The sequence below is a fragment of the Hoplias malabaricus genome, chromosome 1, assembly GCF_029633855.1.
Source record: "Hoplias malabaricus isolate fHopMal1 chromosome 1, fHopMal1.hap1, whole genome shotgun sequence".
In the NCBI taxonomy this organism is placed as follows: Eukaryota; Metazoa; Chordata; class Actinopteri; order Characiformes; family Erythrinidae; genus Hoplias; species Hoplias malabaricus.
In genome coordinates this window covers 17952020-17967849 of record NC_089800.1, presented here as the reverse complement: position 1 = coordinate 17967849, position 15830 = coordinate 17952020, and the positions used below count along the sequence as shown (strand labels likewise).

General features: G+C 42.0%; 1 protein-coding gene across 3 annotated transcripts in view; it reads right to left on the bottom strand.

Annotated features, from left to right (window-relative positions):
• Positions 1-15830, bottom strand: part of zfhx4 (zinc finger homeobox 4) — an 83402-nt gene that overhangs the window by 67239 nt on the left and 333 nt on the right. Inside the window, exon 1 of one of the 3 annotated variants that reach the window (XM_066662584.1) lies at positions 14981-15693. The exons of the other annotated variants lie outside the window; for them this stretch is intronic. The gene's annotated coding sequence lies outside the window, so the exon portion shown is untranslated. Of the gene's footprint in view, positions 1-14980; positions 15694-15830 lie in introns of those variants that run through there. 3 annotated transcript variants of the gene reach the window in all.

Genomic DNA, 15830 nt, shown 5'->3' with positions numbered 1-15830 from the left:
ATCAAGTGTAATCTCAGACGCTGAACAGGCTATTGGAGGAACAGCAGATCAGAACAAAAACAAAAAGGAACGGGTCTTCATACAATAAAATATGATATGATTGTTGAAGTAGTAATAAAATTTAAAAAATAAAATAAAATAAAGATGGATCACGAAGAGGAGAAAATGAAATTTGAAGACCAACAAGGGAGGCTGATGTTATTCGCACTATACACTGTGAAAATGAGTAACTGAGTTGCCCTGAGACTAATTCTGTAGCACAATTAGTGCAAAATTAGCACCTATTAGTGTTAGCTTCCCACACCCAGAAGTGGAAGAAGGGAGGTGGGCCAGCATTTATGCAATCCTGGAGGAATGTGTATCTGAACAGCATGCTTGGCAGTGAGGCGAGAGCTAGATTACAGTGTTCTCTGTGATAATTTCTGCATCTCCACTGGAAGATCACAAGGCACCATCACTGAGCCAGCAGCTGGGTCTTCAGGGCCTGTGGGTGAACAACGTTCTTGCTGTGTTCACAGCCTCCTCTGTATTTCATACGTAACCTATAGTCCTTTTCATGAACCCCCATTGTGATCTGGATTCAATGTGACACAACACGCCTCTAACACAATGCCGAATTGTAAGCAGACGCAAATACACAGGTGTTACTCAGGCTCATTCTAAATGACCTGAGCGCTAAAGCCAGAGTTAGCATTGTTACTCTCATCACATTGCAGGGTTTAATGTTTTTTTATTTCGACTTCCCTTGATGTAAGTTTGGACATAAAACAAACATGACGCAATGAATTATGAATTTCTTGAAGTGTAGCAATGCCTCCATGGGATAGGCTTGTTTCTCAGGATTTTTGTTGGGAATACATCTGAATCATTACTCGGTTATGAATTATAAAGTAATGCACAAAGAGCTAAACAGCTCAGAGCGATGAAGCGACCGCTTAGCGAAGCTGAAAGCACCTCCAGCTTTCATATTAACCAAGAAATCTTACACAATCAGCACCAAAGTTGCCAGCTGAAGTGTTCCCATCCATTTCAGTACATTTGGAGCAGGAAAGGGAGCGGGAACTCTGCACTAACTGCGGGTTTATCAGTGTTATCTAGACATCCTCTGAATATCAACATGTCTGGGTAACCCAAAGCAAATCACTGTTTTTCATTACGTCTCATCTCCGCTAACGCTAAAAAACCGACAACAACACAGCAGCAGCACAGTTCAAGCCTGGGGTTTTGGTCTGCAAACAAAAAATAGCGCCAAGTACATACCTTCTTTTTAAACAGGTCCCTCCGTCTTTATACTTTGTTTTTTTTGTTTTTGTTTTTTTTTTGGCTTACACCTTTTGAACCCACGAGCAGCGGTTCTATAAAAACCACTCCGATTCCTCCCACATGAGGTAACTTAACTGTGAAACACTTTTCCTGCCTTCTCTTACTTTCTCCAGCCTACAAAAGAGAAGACTGGATTTAAAAAAAGGCTCTCTCTAACTCTCACTCAAACAACAAGGACATGTCTCTTGCCCACACGGAAACAGTTTCCTGTTCCCTTAAGAACAAAGAAAATGGCAAACAGTGTTTCTACCTCTGTTTTTTAATTAAGACTGTCCTGCCCCCCCCCCCTCTCCCTCCCTCGCTCACTCTCCCTCTCTCACTCTCTCTCTTTCTTTCCCTCCCTCACTCTCCACGGTCCGTGGAGACACGGCCTGTGAAGTGATTAAAAAGAATGTGATCTGATCAAGAGACAGGAATAATGGGGGAAGGAATGCTAGGTTGGTCCGAGTGCTAAGTTCTTGGGAAAAGAGGGCTGAGAGGCTTCTTTTGCCTATTGTTTTTCTCCCACAAGCACCCCCACCACCTCCACCCATCCTTTCTCTCTGCCTTTCAGGAGCTCACCGAGAAGGACAGCAGGCTATTTTTTTTAAGCCAGGGATTTCACTCGCTCTTTTTTTTTCCCTGGACATTATTTCTCATTGGCTCTGTCTTTTTTTTTTTTTTTTTTTTTTTTGTGAAGAAGCCAAAACGCAGGTTAAAAGTTAGCACACTGTTTGGGACAAGACTGCAATAGTGGGGGGAAAAAAGGGGAAAAAATAAAACGTCCTTCAATTGTATCAGGTTTTAGTAAAAGGTCATCCTCGTCCTGGCCGCGGCTTTCTCCCTACACCAAATCCTCTATCAAAATGTCATAGTGAGTTAGGCAAAGACAATGGGGAGTCGCAGTGTGAAAGCTGCCCACATATCTAATCCTGACAATGGCATGAATAGGCCTTCACAAGAGTAATTATACTTGTTTATTTGTTGCCATGCAGAAAGAAGTGATGAAAAATCCATCAAAGTGGTATTATCCAAACATCAAGCGCTTCTTTGGCCTCCAAGGACACCGGGAGGCTTAATTCTTTCTTGTTTAAAGAATTCGTTCTTGTGTAAAGAAATTGCAAAAGAGAGTGGGGGTGCGAGAGAGAGAGAGAGAGAGAGAGAGAGGGAAAAAGAAGGTTTTGCCTGGGTGTTTTTTCACAAAGCCTTTCGCCAACCCTATTTGTGCCTTGAGGTGTAACAGTAGAAGCAGCAGGACTCCCCTGCGCCACAGACATGGTTAAGGCCCTCATTTTCAATAGGCACCATATCATTACTGTCGGGTGTGGCACGATTCTACTGCGGTGGAGTAAAAAAAAAAAAAAAAAAAAACGGGAGTCCGTTTAGCACAGAAATCTATTCTGTACAAATTACCTGTCCACAACATGCCTTTTTAGCAAACCAAATCCAACGGCCCCGACACCAGCAGCAACTTCTGGGGAAAAACACAATGAAACATGTAAGTAATGCAATGTAATCTGCAGGAAGCCGCAGAAAAGATGACTTGCTTTAGCACACAGCTTCACCTGTGCGAACATAAAAGAAGGTTTAAGACCTAAAACAGTGTCGCATGACGTGTTTTACATTCATGACTTGCTGAGTCTACAAAAGAGAGCCTACTTTAATTCTTTAGCAGATCCTTTTAAGTGTCTAGGAAAGAAAAAGAGAAGTGGCCTTGCATGGCTTTCCATGATGGCCTCGCCCATTTGAAAACTTTTAACATGAGGGCCCGGTATCAAAGGGAAAAACAATCTACATAGCTAATGTCTTTTCCCCCAAATTCAAAGCAGGGAAAAGCTGCAATTTTTCTTTGCCGGCAATCTGGAAACACTCTGGAGTTAATTACGGCTGATTCGAAATGAACCGCACAAACAAAGGCCAGTCTATGTCCAGACAATTATACTGCATTAACCAGCTTAGAGCTTCCTGCTGATGTTCCTGGGGCTCTTCTTCGGCCTATCCCCGGCGCGGAGAGGAGGAATGCCTGCACGCTCGAGATTAACGAGCAGCGCCGCCGAAGAATGTGTGACGACCTCTCCTGACACGGCGCAAACTTTCGGCCCAAGCAGCCCACAAAGGGGAGAAGGTAATTAAGTTTGAAAGAAAAGGGCCCTCGCAACAAACAATGACGCTGTGTCTTTTGGAGAAGAGAAGGGGCGGCGGAGGGGGCTGAGGGAAAGAGGGGGGAAAAGAGAAGGAAAAAAAAATAAAACAGAAAAATCATTAACATTCACAACAACTGTGAGAAAGAAAAGAGTCCCAGTGTTTTTGAGGCAGGTTCTGCGCTGCCTTCCTCTTTAGCCTTTTTTTCACCCCACATCTGGTTTCACATCTTCTCTTTCTGGTGCCCACGTGATGGCAAATCATCCCCATGCCCCACCTCTCCCCCTCACTTCTCCTTCCCTCCCTCCCTCTCTCTGTCTTTCTTTCTCTGTCTCTCTGCAATTGTTTCAGCTATGTCTATGTGCACTGCACCTAATGGGCAGCTTTGCAAAGTTAACGTCAACACTTTGCATTTTTTACTTGGATTACGCTTAGGGAGCACAAAAAAAAAAGAAAAAAAAAGAGGCAATCCTGTAATGAAAAGCATGCATCTGCTCCTCGGTAAGCCACCTGAGACACATCAGCACTCTTTTTGCACTGCGTATATTTTGCTAAGAGAAATAACCCAGATGCAAATCAGTACATTATCCCACTTTTCAGTTCACGCCTGCTTCCCCCGGCGAGTATTTTAGCTTAATTAGCAAAGGAGATCTGTTATTCCAGAGGCTGACGCACCATAAAGCAATGACACCCGCACATATGGACACAGACACGCGCAAAATAGCAACAGAGGCGGCTCATGTGAGAATGAATGCACACGCTAGGCATAAAAGCGCACACTTTCAAAGGAGGCACTGAGGAAAATTAGCAGTGGTTACTCTCTGATTCATTGAGTTGACGTGAATTCGACTCGTGATCTTTCCGCTGTCCTCACATGCGCAAGCAATGAATACGTTTACTTTCTGCTGCTTTGACAGAGGGAAAAAATGTCTCTGTCTTTTTTCCTTTTCTCTGTGTGTGTGTGTGTGTGTGTGTGTGTATGTGTTTTTTTTTTCCATGCTCAACAAGAAAGCAGAGAATCTAATTGCGGCTTTGCCAGCCTCATGCTCAGTAATCACCATCTCTTTGTCTAGTCCATGCAAAGCAGGATTAGAGTTAAAATGATGACTGCCTAATCCCTTGATTTCCATGTACTAAATAAATATTAATCTACTGGTCAATCATGCCCTTGTAAGGTACGCTATATACAGTATGAAAGCGTTTACCGGTTACATAAATCACGCTCTAGGTGCAGCTGTTTGACAGCAAGCACGCCACATCATTCCTGAACACCCAAAAGAGAGAGAGAGAGAGAGAGAGAAAAAAAGCCCTCATCAAATTAAGTGAAATTCATAATTGTGCTAACGATAAATCCTGGGTGCTTTTGTAAGGAGAGAGATGCACTTAATTAATGAGGATTCAGATGAACCAATCACAAGCTCTTTTTACTGTGATAACGGCTGCACATTTATATTGGAGTGGAATAAGTATAAAATATTAAAATGAATTGATATCAGACAAATATAGACATTTGATATGTGAAAACATTTTTATTGTATTTTTGTCTACTAATATATATTTTTTTTTTTATCTATTTCACTGCATTTATAACTTAACATAGGTAAGTTTTAACCTCTGTTAAAATGCTAATCCAGGCAGATATGACAGCCATGTTCATAATATTTAGCACAGGCATCAGCCCACAATTCCAATATCAGTCTATCACTGTCCAGTCCAGCTTCTATTAACGGGCTCAGGACTGTAGATTTGTTGTAGACAGTTCAACAGCTATGCCCACTACAGACATGCCAGACATGCTACTGTCGAACAGAGCACGCGGATGACTGAGCAAACATGAACCGTATGCCTAGGAGGGACATACACGCGCACACACACACACACACACACATACACCAAGTGCAACCGGTGACGCACACATTCACATGACAATCTCCCAGAAAGCCAGGGAGATACACATACATACAACAGCAGCAATACTGACAAATGAGAATGTTAAAATAACAACAAAAAGAGTCATACCTCTCCGTAATCTCATTGCTTCAAATGACGTTTTTAGCAAAGTATTTTCTATAAATTAACAAAACCAAACTGCTTCAAAGCAGCATTTTTAATCCTTTACAGAGAAAGACCACTATCCATTAAATTATATTTACTGTACATATCTTGTGAAGGTGACAGGATGCAAGGGTGTGATACCCATAACAGAAGATTTAAAAATGACGAATTCATGCATGCATAAAAAAAAAAAAAAAACACTCGGGACAACTTTTATTGGTTTATTTCTTAACCATTTAATCACATCTACATTTTGAAGAGTCAGTGGAATTCCCCTTTAAAGGTGAACTACGCAGGTCTCTGTTCCACTACTGTCAGTGCTCTGGGAAAAGCTCTTTAAGAGACGAACATGAGACACCAGTTTTAATTGAGCCTCCTCCTCTGATCCTGACCTTTCTGCACTGTCATATTCCCTGAGAAACAATAAAAGTTAAAAGTTCAAGCTCCTCTGTAAAGGCGGCATTCCCCAGACTCCCTGGTCCTGTAATTATCTAGTATTATAAACATAATCACAGGCCAGGTATCTCTGCATGCATTCCAGCACTGTTAGCTATGCACTAATCCAAGCATTCTTCACTGAGGTGTTTCACAAAACACGTCAAACAGTCTATTAAGGTATGAAAAACTGCTGCTAAATAAGTTCTACTGTCCAGAGCCAGTGGCCTTATAAGGTCACTTAAGCGATCCTTTCCCCTGATATCTCTAATTTCTGGAGCCAGAGAATTACTAATTAACTTAAGGTCTGGGCCTATATTTAATTAGAGAGCTCTCCAAATGAACTTTAGACCAAAGGCATTTGCTTTCTAAACAAACTTGTTTCTGACAGCTGTTGTGAGTTTACCCTTTGCTATGACCATGAAAGGAGGAGGTGGTGGTGGTGGAGGGGGGGATAAATTTTAAAACACATTTGTTTTCAGTACTATTATTTGGTCATTACTTCTTCAGGAGAGAAGCAGTGTGTTCCAGCTGAAAATTGTACGTTTTAATTGGATTTCACTCCAAACAAACAACTGTCCTATGTAATTAGCATGGGTCTAGATTAGGCCAACAATATTCCATTATCAAATAAACTGAATGTCACGCAAGCTAGGAATCCAATTGGCTTGGAAAAGTTAACTTCAACAAATCAGTCATGACAACCCATTTGCTTCCTAAAAGCACCAGAAATAAATGATCATAATTCACAAAATATAATTGCTTTTTTTTTTCTTCCAGAAAGGTTTTAATTCGTTAATTTAATGGTTTGGTTTGGGGAAGAAAAAAAAAACAAAGATTTCCCTGTCAGATGAAAAGGGCATGAGAATGAAAAGTAGTTCAGAGCAGCAGTAATGAAGAGCAACGTTAAAAGAGCTGCTGTTTTTTGCGTTGTGATTTTTTTTTTGCCATTTAAAAGCTAGTATGGACAGTGGTTTGGCCTGGCTGAAACATTATCAGTACATTGCAGAGTGGAAGGCCACCATGCTTTATGCTTCTCTGCTCGTGAAAGGCCTCAATAAGGCTTCGGGAGGATTTTAAGGTCAATGAGAACTTGGTCAAGAAATAAATAAATAAATAAAAGGCCTGTGTTGGAATAATGGCCAGCTAATTAAAGCAAAGAAAACATATTACTTCTGAAGTCCTGCATGTTAATACATGATTTGTTTTGCTATGAAATGCCATGCTATGGTATCCAGAGAACTGAGGGAAAGGAGTATTTGTTTAAATGAAATTCATGGTCCAGATGTATGCATGTAAAATGGCACATATACATTCATTTCAGCAAACCCAGCAGAGTGCTTAAAGTGGAAAATGTCTTTTATTTCCTAAACTAGGCTATTCCTTCTCTCACAACTCTCTCCGCCCATTCTCTAATTTTAACAGCTCTCAGGCCCGCCATTTGTATGTATCGCTTGATCTTTGCTGGGGCCTCGGATTTGATTTTACATGAAATACCCCGATGGACCTCAATTTCCCCCTAATGGGTTTTTCATACATTTCCAAGCATCTTTTTCTATTACACTTTTGAACTTTCAGTACTTTCTATGATTGTCTATAACTTAAACCGCCTAAAATAAGCAGGTTGAGATTAGGTTCCATTGTTCCTGTACAAAAAAAAAAAGCCAGAACAATGAGGACAGGGCCGCGAAGGAAATCACAGTTTCGCTAAAAGCTAAAACTAGTCTCTGGGAAGAAAAAAAAAAAACCTCATGTCCACCTCACCCTTCTCTGTTCCTTCTATTCAAAGCGATTCTCCCTTGCCTTTTCTTTTTTTGGCCTGGTCTCATTCGATGCAAATTGTAAATTCCACCAACCATTCATTTAGTCTACTGCTTACCCATCATTAGAGCTGCTGACAAGATGACCAACAGCAGCACCTCCAGCACCTACACAAACCCAGCCTTCAGAGCCCTGCTCATCTGTCCTGATGGAAAGTCTAAGCCTGCTTTAAAGCAAATAATTAAAGATGATTCCAATGCACATGCCAGACCAGAGCGAGACAGGATATGAGAAGTCTAGTATTAACTAAATACTTCTCTGGGGACTGCAGCAGCTTTGCTCAACCTCAGGCCTAACACAAACAGTGAGCCAGCGTCGTGTCTGGAAAGCTGCTCTCTCTCTCTCTGACACACACACACACACACACACGCATGACCGCACTTACACACAGGTGGAATAGCTGGGTTAATATCCCCAGCTGATTGGAGGGCTAAGCTAACTAAGCAGCATGAATATTCATGAGGGCAAGCTCTCATTTATTTGTTTACATAAGACACTACCGGTCATACATATTCAATTACTGCTCCTCGTCCCTCTGTAGACGGCTAATAACAGGCTTGTTATCCAGATGTGATTTGAAAATACAGCTTCTACAAAATTTCTAGGAATTTTGAATATAGAGTGGATTTGATTCTATTCCCCACAAGCCATATTTTGTATTATGTGGCAATTTATTTATCACTGAGTTCCACTTATCGTGTCTGTGCAGGTTCAACTGTAACAAAAGGCACTTACTGTCACAAGTCTCATTCACAAAGAAATTCCGAATTTATTCGTATAGCTTTCGCATGAATGGGTGGAGCCTAAGTGTCTCAGGCTACATAGGTGGATATATGTCATTAGGTTTATTGCGCTGTGATGTCACAAATGTAACAAATTCAATAGGCGGCATCATCTTTTGAAAAGCATCTTTCATCAACGTGCTCGGTCCATCTTCCACACAATTTGATCTAACGTTCCCAAATCTTCTGAAACTGCAGCGAGCTCGTTTAGAGTGGGCAGGATCTCTGTCTGAGATCACTTAAAATGGACCTGTAAAGTCAATTCGGACAGATGCAGCCAAGGTCACAAATGCAGTGAAAGTAAAAAGCTTGTGTATGTTGGTTCCACGTTGATTAAACATACAGCAGTGGTGTTGTTAAAAGAATTTAACGATTGCAATTCTTTAATGTTTCATAAGGCTGGACCAGTCATAGAACTGTGGGCTGGTGCCTGGTATATTCCGTGTACAAAGCTGCTGATGAAAGTGCATTCAAATCTATTTAAACTTAATTAAAATAAACAGTAAAAATCAGCACTGCATTCACCTGGATGAACCTTATCACTTACTGGAAAATTAAAAACACAGTAGAATGAATGAAATGCAGACAATGTAATGCAGAAGCATCTGAATATACTATAAATCTGAAGTACAATAAATATATTGTCAAACACTGATTGGAAATTTTGGTCAAATTTTGGTCCCTAATTTTGTATTTATATGCAACCAATGTACACTTTTGTATCATGCAATTCCAAGCATTTTTCCTTTTTTTTTATTATAAATTCAACAAATAAAAGGCCATTTCTGATTCAGCTGATACTTTATGGAAGATCTACCACGCGAGATTTTGTCCAAATCCAGTTATCTCTCACACACCAGTGAGAAAGCAAAGGCAAGTTCAAGCCCTGGAACCTCACAGTGTGTGTAGTATAGTAGCAGTGTGGAGCTGCTAGCGGCACCCATGGTCAGGAGGTGCATGAAAGAAAACCTGGTTTGTCAAATCTCACTCTCCAGCTGCCAGAATTAACGGGTGCAGCTGGGTTTACAGAAGCAGGACGAGTTGTTCTACAGTGAGAGGTGAATGAGGTTCTGGCCATATGACTAACATCAATGATCCCACGATATGTACACATAACTGCCATTTCAACCACATTTATTCAAGTTTTGTTTTCTCCCTCTTTCTTTTTAATATCCTGTAGAAGAAGCGTCACGCAAAGCAGAGGAAAGAGCCTGAGAAGAAGAAGAAGACGAGGAAAAATCCCCTTACTCCCATTGAGACACGGGGCTGACAGAAAAAGTAATGCAATCCCTACTGGCGGCGGACCAAGAGCAACAAAAACATTTAGACAACCGTGTTCAATAATGAAAGTTTTCAATGAGGACAAAACTTACATTTCCTCATGATAACGAGGCCTTACCATAACAAGCCTTGCGTACAACCAAAAAAATGCCCTCATCCTCATCAGTCATGTTCTCTCACACACTGGGGGCTGTCGCTAACTCTATTAGCTTCCTCTTTACAAAGGCATAGGCGTTGTAACTTTGTCCAAGCCATAGGGTAAAGAGGGCATATCTCAAGAGCTGGTGGTGGTGCTGGAAGGAGGGGTGACACTCCACTGCATTTCACTTGGCAACCAGGCACAAGTCAGCATCTGGTAAAGCATGTCAGTGCATGGGCTGATCCAGTCAGACATTAAAGCATGACCCGTCTAACTGAGAAGGCTGTTTTAAAATGCAGACTGAAGCCATCGTCCGCGCTGCATTTCCTTTCACTGCGGATGGGGGTTAAACCAAAGGACCCTGACACCTTTCATAGTCAACTCAAAGCTAACTTCCTTTTTCACCGCTGGAAATATTAAGTTGCTCACCATACTGATAAAAGGGAAAGAGAAGAAATCGCTTTGTCCACGCTGGCCTGCAAACAGCCGGGCCACAATTTCTTTCTATTTTTTTTCCCCCCTTCTCCGGAAAGATTAGCATATGAAAGGCCAGTTATGGTGTATAAAAGTCAGTGAAAGGGGACCCGGACACGTTGAAAAACAACAGGGACGTTTCTATTGTGGCCACGCGCGTTCTGCCTGGAGATCATTTCCATACAGCAGATGCGACGCAAGTGACGCTGCGCCACGTTCAAAATTCACGTCATCCTGACGCCATCTTCAAAACAGAGACCAGCTCAGTAGAGCCGGCTCCAAAATATAACATTGATATATATATGCCATATCTATATCTATATATCTTTCAAAATAGCCTAGCGCTCTTTTTCTGAAAATAGTAAAGCCATTACAAATAAATATGTTTTTTTTATTTGTATTTTTTTTTCATATCAACTCACATTGGAAATAAAGAAATTCAATACCTGCAATATCCAGTCCTTGGTGCTCCTATTGCGCCTGAATGCTAGTGCATAAAAGAGCAGGAGCCTCTATTTACTAGTGGAGAGAGGGCCCATTACCATACATATTACTTCACATGATGACAAAATCTGCAGGCATCTTGGGAGGCTCCAGGAATATGAAGCCCGTGCTTGTTGTCTCAAGTCCTCGACAAACACATCTTTAGGGAGAGCCGGCCCAGAAAAAAAGGGGAGAGAGAGAGAGAGAGAGAGAGAGAGAAAGAGAAAGAGAGAGAGGCAGCATTTTCACTCCGCTTTCATCTCAGTCACTCAGTCAAGCATTCAATGCTCCATTCAAAGCCGCTGTGCATTATGCAAAAAAATGCTAATCCTTTTCCGATGCTTTCACACTTGTACAAACCCCCATTCCCTCCAGTGAAAAGCAATTATATCAGTTTACATTTCTGTCAAAAAACAGGATTAATGCAGGAGTACTAGCATTGCGGCGGGTATCCCCCTGTACTAGCTAAAGGAAACTAGAGATTATTCCAGACAGCATTCTCTTTCCTACTCTTCGAATGAAAAAAAAAAGTGGAGAGGCTTTAAGAATGTTATTTAATTAGTCAAAGGGAGAGGAACAGAGCTTTAGTTGCTGTGGAAACTCTTTTCTGACCTGACCTTCTCTTCACCAGGTCCTTGCACTAAAAAGGAGATCCAGTCTGGTCTTTTAATCAGAAACAAATTATGAAAGAATGTTGCCAGGCTGGGTGATGCTGTCCGCAGTGGGCAGCAAGGGCCTCCCCCCTTCTCTTATACGTCAGTTCGCTGTGACAAACGACACCAGTAAGGACGCCCCGCCCCTTTAGAATTTGCATATGCAAAATCCCACACAAGGCAAGCGTCTATAAACAAGTGTCATTGTGAGGTGGATTAAGCTGGCACGTTTTTTCTGCCATTTCTGTGTTTGTGTGTGTGTGTGTGTGTGTGTGTGTGCGCGGGGGGGGAGTGGCTATGGAGGGGCCCACTGTATTCAGGGCCATTAGTCAGCACAATTAACCCCTGTCTCCATGGAGACTAATGAAATTTTGCTATGGTATGACTTAAATTAGATAGCTGGTTATGCGTTTCCACACAATCCCAACTCCAAATCCATTATTTGCCCCAGGAACAATGAGGCATTTGTGCTCAGCTGATCTCCGCCAGCTGAACAAACCTCAGAGCTGACAATTTGCATATGTTAATATAATTAAGCGCTAATTACACGAAACTTGTGCTGCGTTTCACACGCACTTTCCCTGGGCGCTGCGGAGCTTGAACCCCATCCAAGTGTTTAACCCTTCAGACAGCCTGTAAGCAGGGGGAGGCTTGGCCTCCTCCACACAAAACGCCTCAGGGCTGACACGAGAAGGCCCCCACTTAATACATTAAGCCAGCTCCTGACTTCTCAGCTTTCCAGCGGCCAAGCTCTGCGGATCTGGGTTCTGTGTTCCGTGGCCTCCTTAACCAGACCAAATTCAATTGGGCCCAAAACAAAAGCCCCCACAGTTCCTTGGCCCTACTGTGTGATAATTTTTTCAATGCTATCTGCTGCAATCATGAGGAACACAGACTCCAGATCTGAGAGAATGGGGAGGTTATTAAACAGGCAGGACAGGCAAAGCCACAAACTAATCACTATATATTTATGCTTTTTTTTTTTTTTAATTCCCCACTAAAATTAAAAATAAGCCTTGCTTGAAGTCAGACTTGAGTTTTTTTCTAAAACATACCTCACACAAACATTTCCTTGGCAAAACAAAAAACTAAACAAAAAACAACAACAAAAAAGATCCCATAACATCACACCCAGACGCACGACAACATGCACATGTTTGAAACTGTATCGGACAGGAACCTTGAAAGAAATCAAACGGTTGTGGCCAGATTAAAAGGGGCTTTGTCCTCCTCGGCATGCATTTCTTTTAGCAACTAAATTAAGCAAGCCTCTTCAAAAGGTGTAAAATGAGCCAAACAGGCAGGAAAGAAAAAAAATGTTCTATCACATCTAAAATTCATGCAGCTGTGCAGAATGCAGTCCAGATGGTGCAGGAGAGGGAATGGAAAAAAACAAACACCTGATGACGGACAGCAAAAGCTTGGAGGACCACGATCATGTCAAGGTTAAAGAAAACAGAAATAAAGCTTTCTGCTGCTCCAGATCGTAATGAATTTCCACAGGCTGCAATGTAACAACACTCTGCTTCACGCTGCTCCAAATGGTTAATATCTTGTAAAAGCAAAGCCTCTTTTTTTTTTTAACTGAATGCTACTAAAAAGGCCTTTTAAGGAAAACAAAAAACGAAAAACGCCAGGAAAAAAAAAAGACTTTTGACAGCATCGGACATTTATTCACGGGAGCTTTCAAAATGTGCATAAATTATGTGTGTGTGTGTGTGTGTGTGTGTGAGTGGATCTTGTCTGTGTGTATATATATCAGTGTGTATCCGCCTGTCTAAGGGAGGCTCCTGTTTAATTATTGTTATTATTATAAATACTTCAATAACCAGGTTTCAGCATTCAAGCGTTCAGCCGAACACTCGGTTATCATTCAGCCTTTTAGCCGAGCTGGGTGCATTAATGTCACAAAGCAGTGGCAGTCGTCACCCCGTGCTCTGCCATAGGATTTTTCGGTGTCGAACAGCGAAACGCTGTGATAGGCTTGTAGCAAGCATTGCTGCTGTAGGGGATTTTAAATCATCCAGCCTCTTCTATTAGACTTGAGACTTATTGAGGTAGAAACCATAAAATATGAAGAAGGGAAATTTAATCCCTGAAATATTGATTTGCACATTAATATCGTATAGGCAGAGGGCAATTTGGCTTCATGGAAATGACACATTGTCGACCCTTGGAGAAGCCTGAGCCAATCTTACTGCGGAACATGTCTGAATCTCAAGTTATTAAAGGGCTTCCCTCAGCGGCTTGACAAATTTCATCAGAAACACGATGCACTGCATAAAGTGGTTAGACAGCTACAGACTAATAAATCACTGGATATATATATATATATTTTTAAATATAAACAACAACAAATATTGACATAAAACCATGTATTTTTGTGTCACTTTTGCTACAGCACTCTTCTAGTCAAGCTTTTTGCGTTTCTGAATCTGTTCCTGTGAAGTGTTTTTGCTCTGGGTTTTATGGAGCTATCTGATAAAATAAAAATATCACCTGATGGGATTTGATCTACATAATAAGCTCTGTGGAAGTGCCTGCCTGCTGCTGCTGCTGCCTGCACACAGGAGAGAAAATACACTCTCTTCTCTAACACAAATCACAGTCAGGAAAAAGACATTTCATCTTACAGATAGGAAAATCAACAACAGCTTACATCTCTCAGCGATAGGATACAGCTTTATTTTACAGAGTGCGATGCATGCTAGCATGACTGTATAATCTGAGTGACAATATTCTAGAATACAAATAAAATACTACAGTAATAACAAATGCAGTAGTAGTATTTAAAACACTGAAATCAGGAACCCATTATAATAATAGCAAAAACTATTTTTTAAAAGAGGGATATATATATAATAACAGGTCCATGGAAGTCCAAAACTTGCATCAGGATGATGGCATCCGGACAGAAACACCTTATGTCTCTATAGAGAATTGAGCAGCGACCCAAGGATAAAAAATAAAAATACAAGTGATAAAAGAAAAAAGAAAGAACAAGCCGCAGATACAGAGCCCCTGTCCGTGTACTCCAAAAGCAGGGTGCATTTTCGCACTGAGAGCAAGAGGACCCTCACACACACACACACACAGTTCCACACACAGAACCGAGAGTGTGTGTGTCTGTGTGTGTGCGTGCGTGCGTGCGTGTGTGTGCAGCGTTTTTTACGCTCTCGATCCGAGCGATCGATGCCCCCTGTCACCGTCGCGTCCAAAACCGGAGCCAGCAGACCAGCCACCGAGCAAAAGCAACACACACACGCACACATCCCCTCCACAGCCCCTTGTTCTCAAGACCCTCATAAAAACACAATGTCAACTTCGACAAAGACCGTAAAACACGAGGAGATCGAAATACAAGCAACTAGAGGGGGAAAAATGAAGGAAACGTTGGAGAAAATGGAGCTTACGGCGTGGAGACAGGGAGAAAGAGAAGTAGCCCTAAGCCGGAGGGTCCAGTCCAGACGAGGCGGCGAAACGGCGAAGTCGACGTTGAAACGCTTGGGCTTTTTTTCCGCAGCTACCGGAGAAGCTGAGGAGTTGAACGGGTGAAGTGGACCACCTTTAGAGTTGAATCCTTCTCTATCTGTCCGCTCTTACTCTATCAAAGGACGCACTTCGTAGCAGGTAAACAGTGAAACGTGTGAGGAACTCGTGCTGGTTCTCTTTGATAGTGCCTTGACCGCTTCGTTCGCGTGTTTTTGTCGTTTTTTAACGTTAACCACGTTGCTGTAACGGTGCAGCGACGATGTGACGGAAAACACAATGCCTTTGTTGTTCCCGACGAAAACAAGGCATTTAGAAACCCGCAACTCGGGTAAATTCACAATCCCTGAACAAAAAACACGGTAAAACAAATCCGAAACATTCAAACGTCGCCCAGTTCGACTACGATACGTTTCCTCGCCGGCGCCGTAACGTCAGGCTGCTCCAGCGACAGCAATTGGCTTCGAAGTAGAAACCGCTCGTAGGAGAAAAAGACGGCGGAAAAGTTGCCGGACGGACCTGGTGGAGGTGTTCGCGGTGTCACCGGAGTATCAACTTCACTCAGTGACAGTTGCTCTTAAGCGCCGTTAGGAAACGTTGAAGGCGAAACGCCGACCGAAACCCCCCAAAACAAACATATCGCACGAAACGCTGTAGTAGCTGTTTTATGTTGTGATATGCTATAAAAATAAAACAAAAAGCTCAGAACGATCATCAATAACCTCAGTGGTATTCGACCTAAATTTACCACCAAAACTTGGAGGAAAAAAGAGG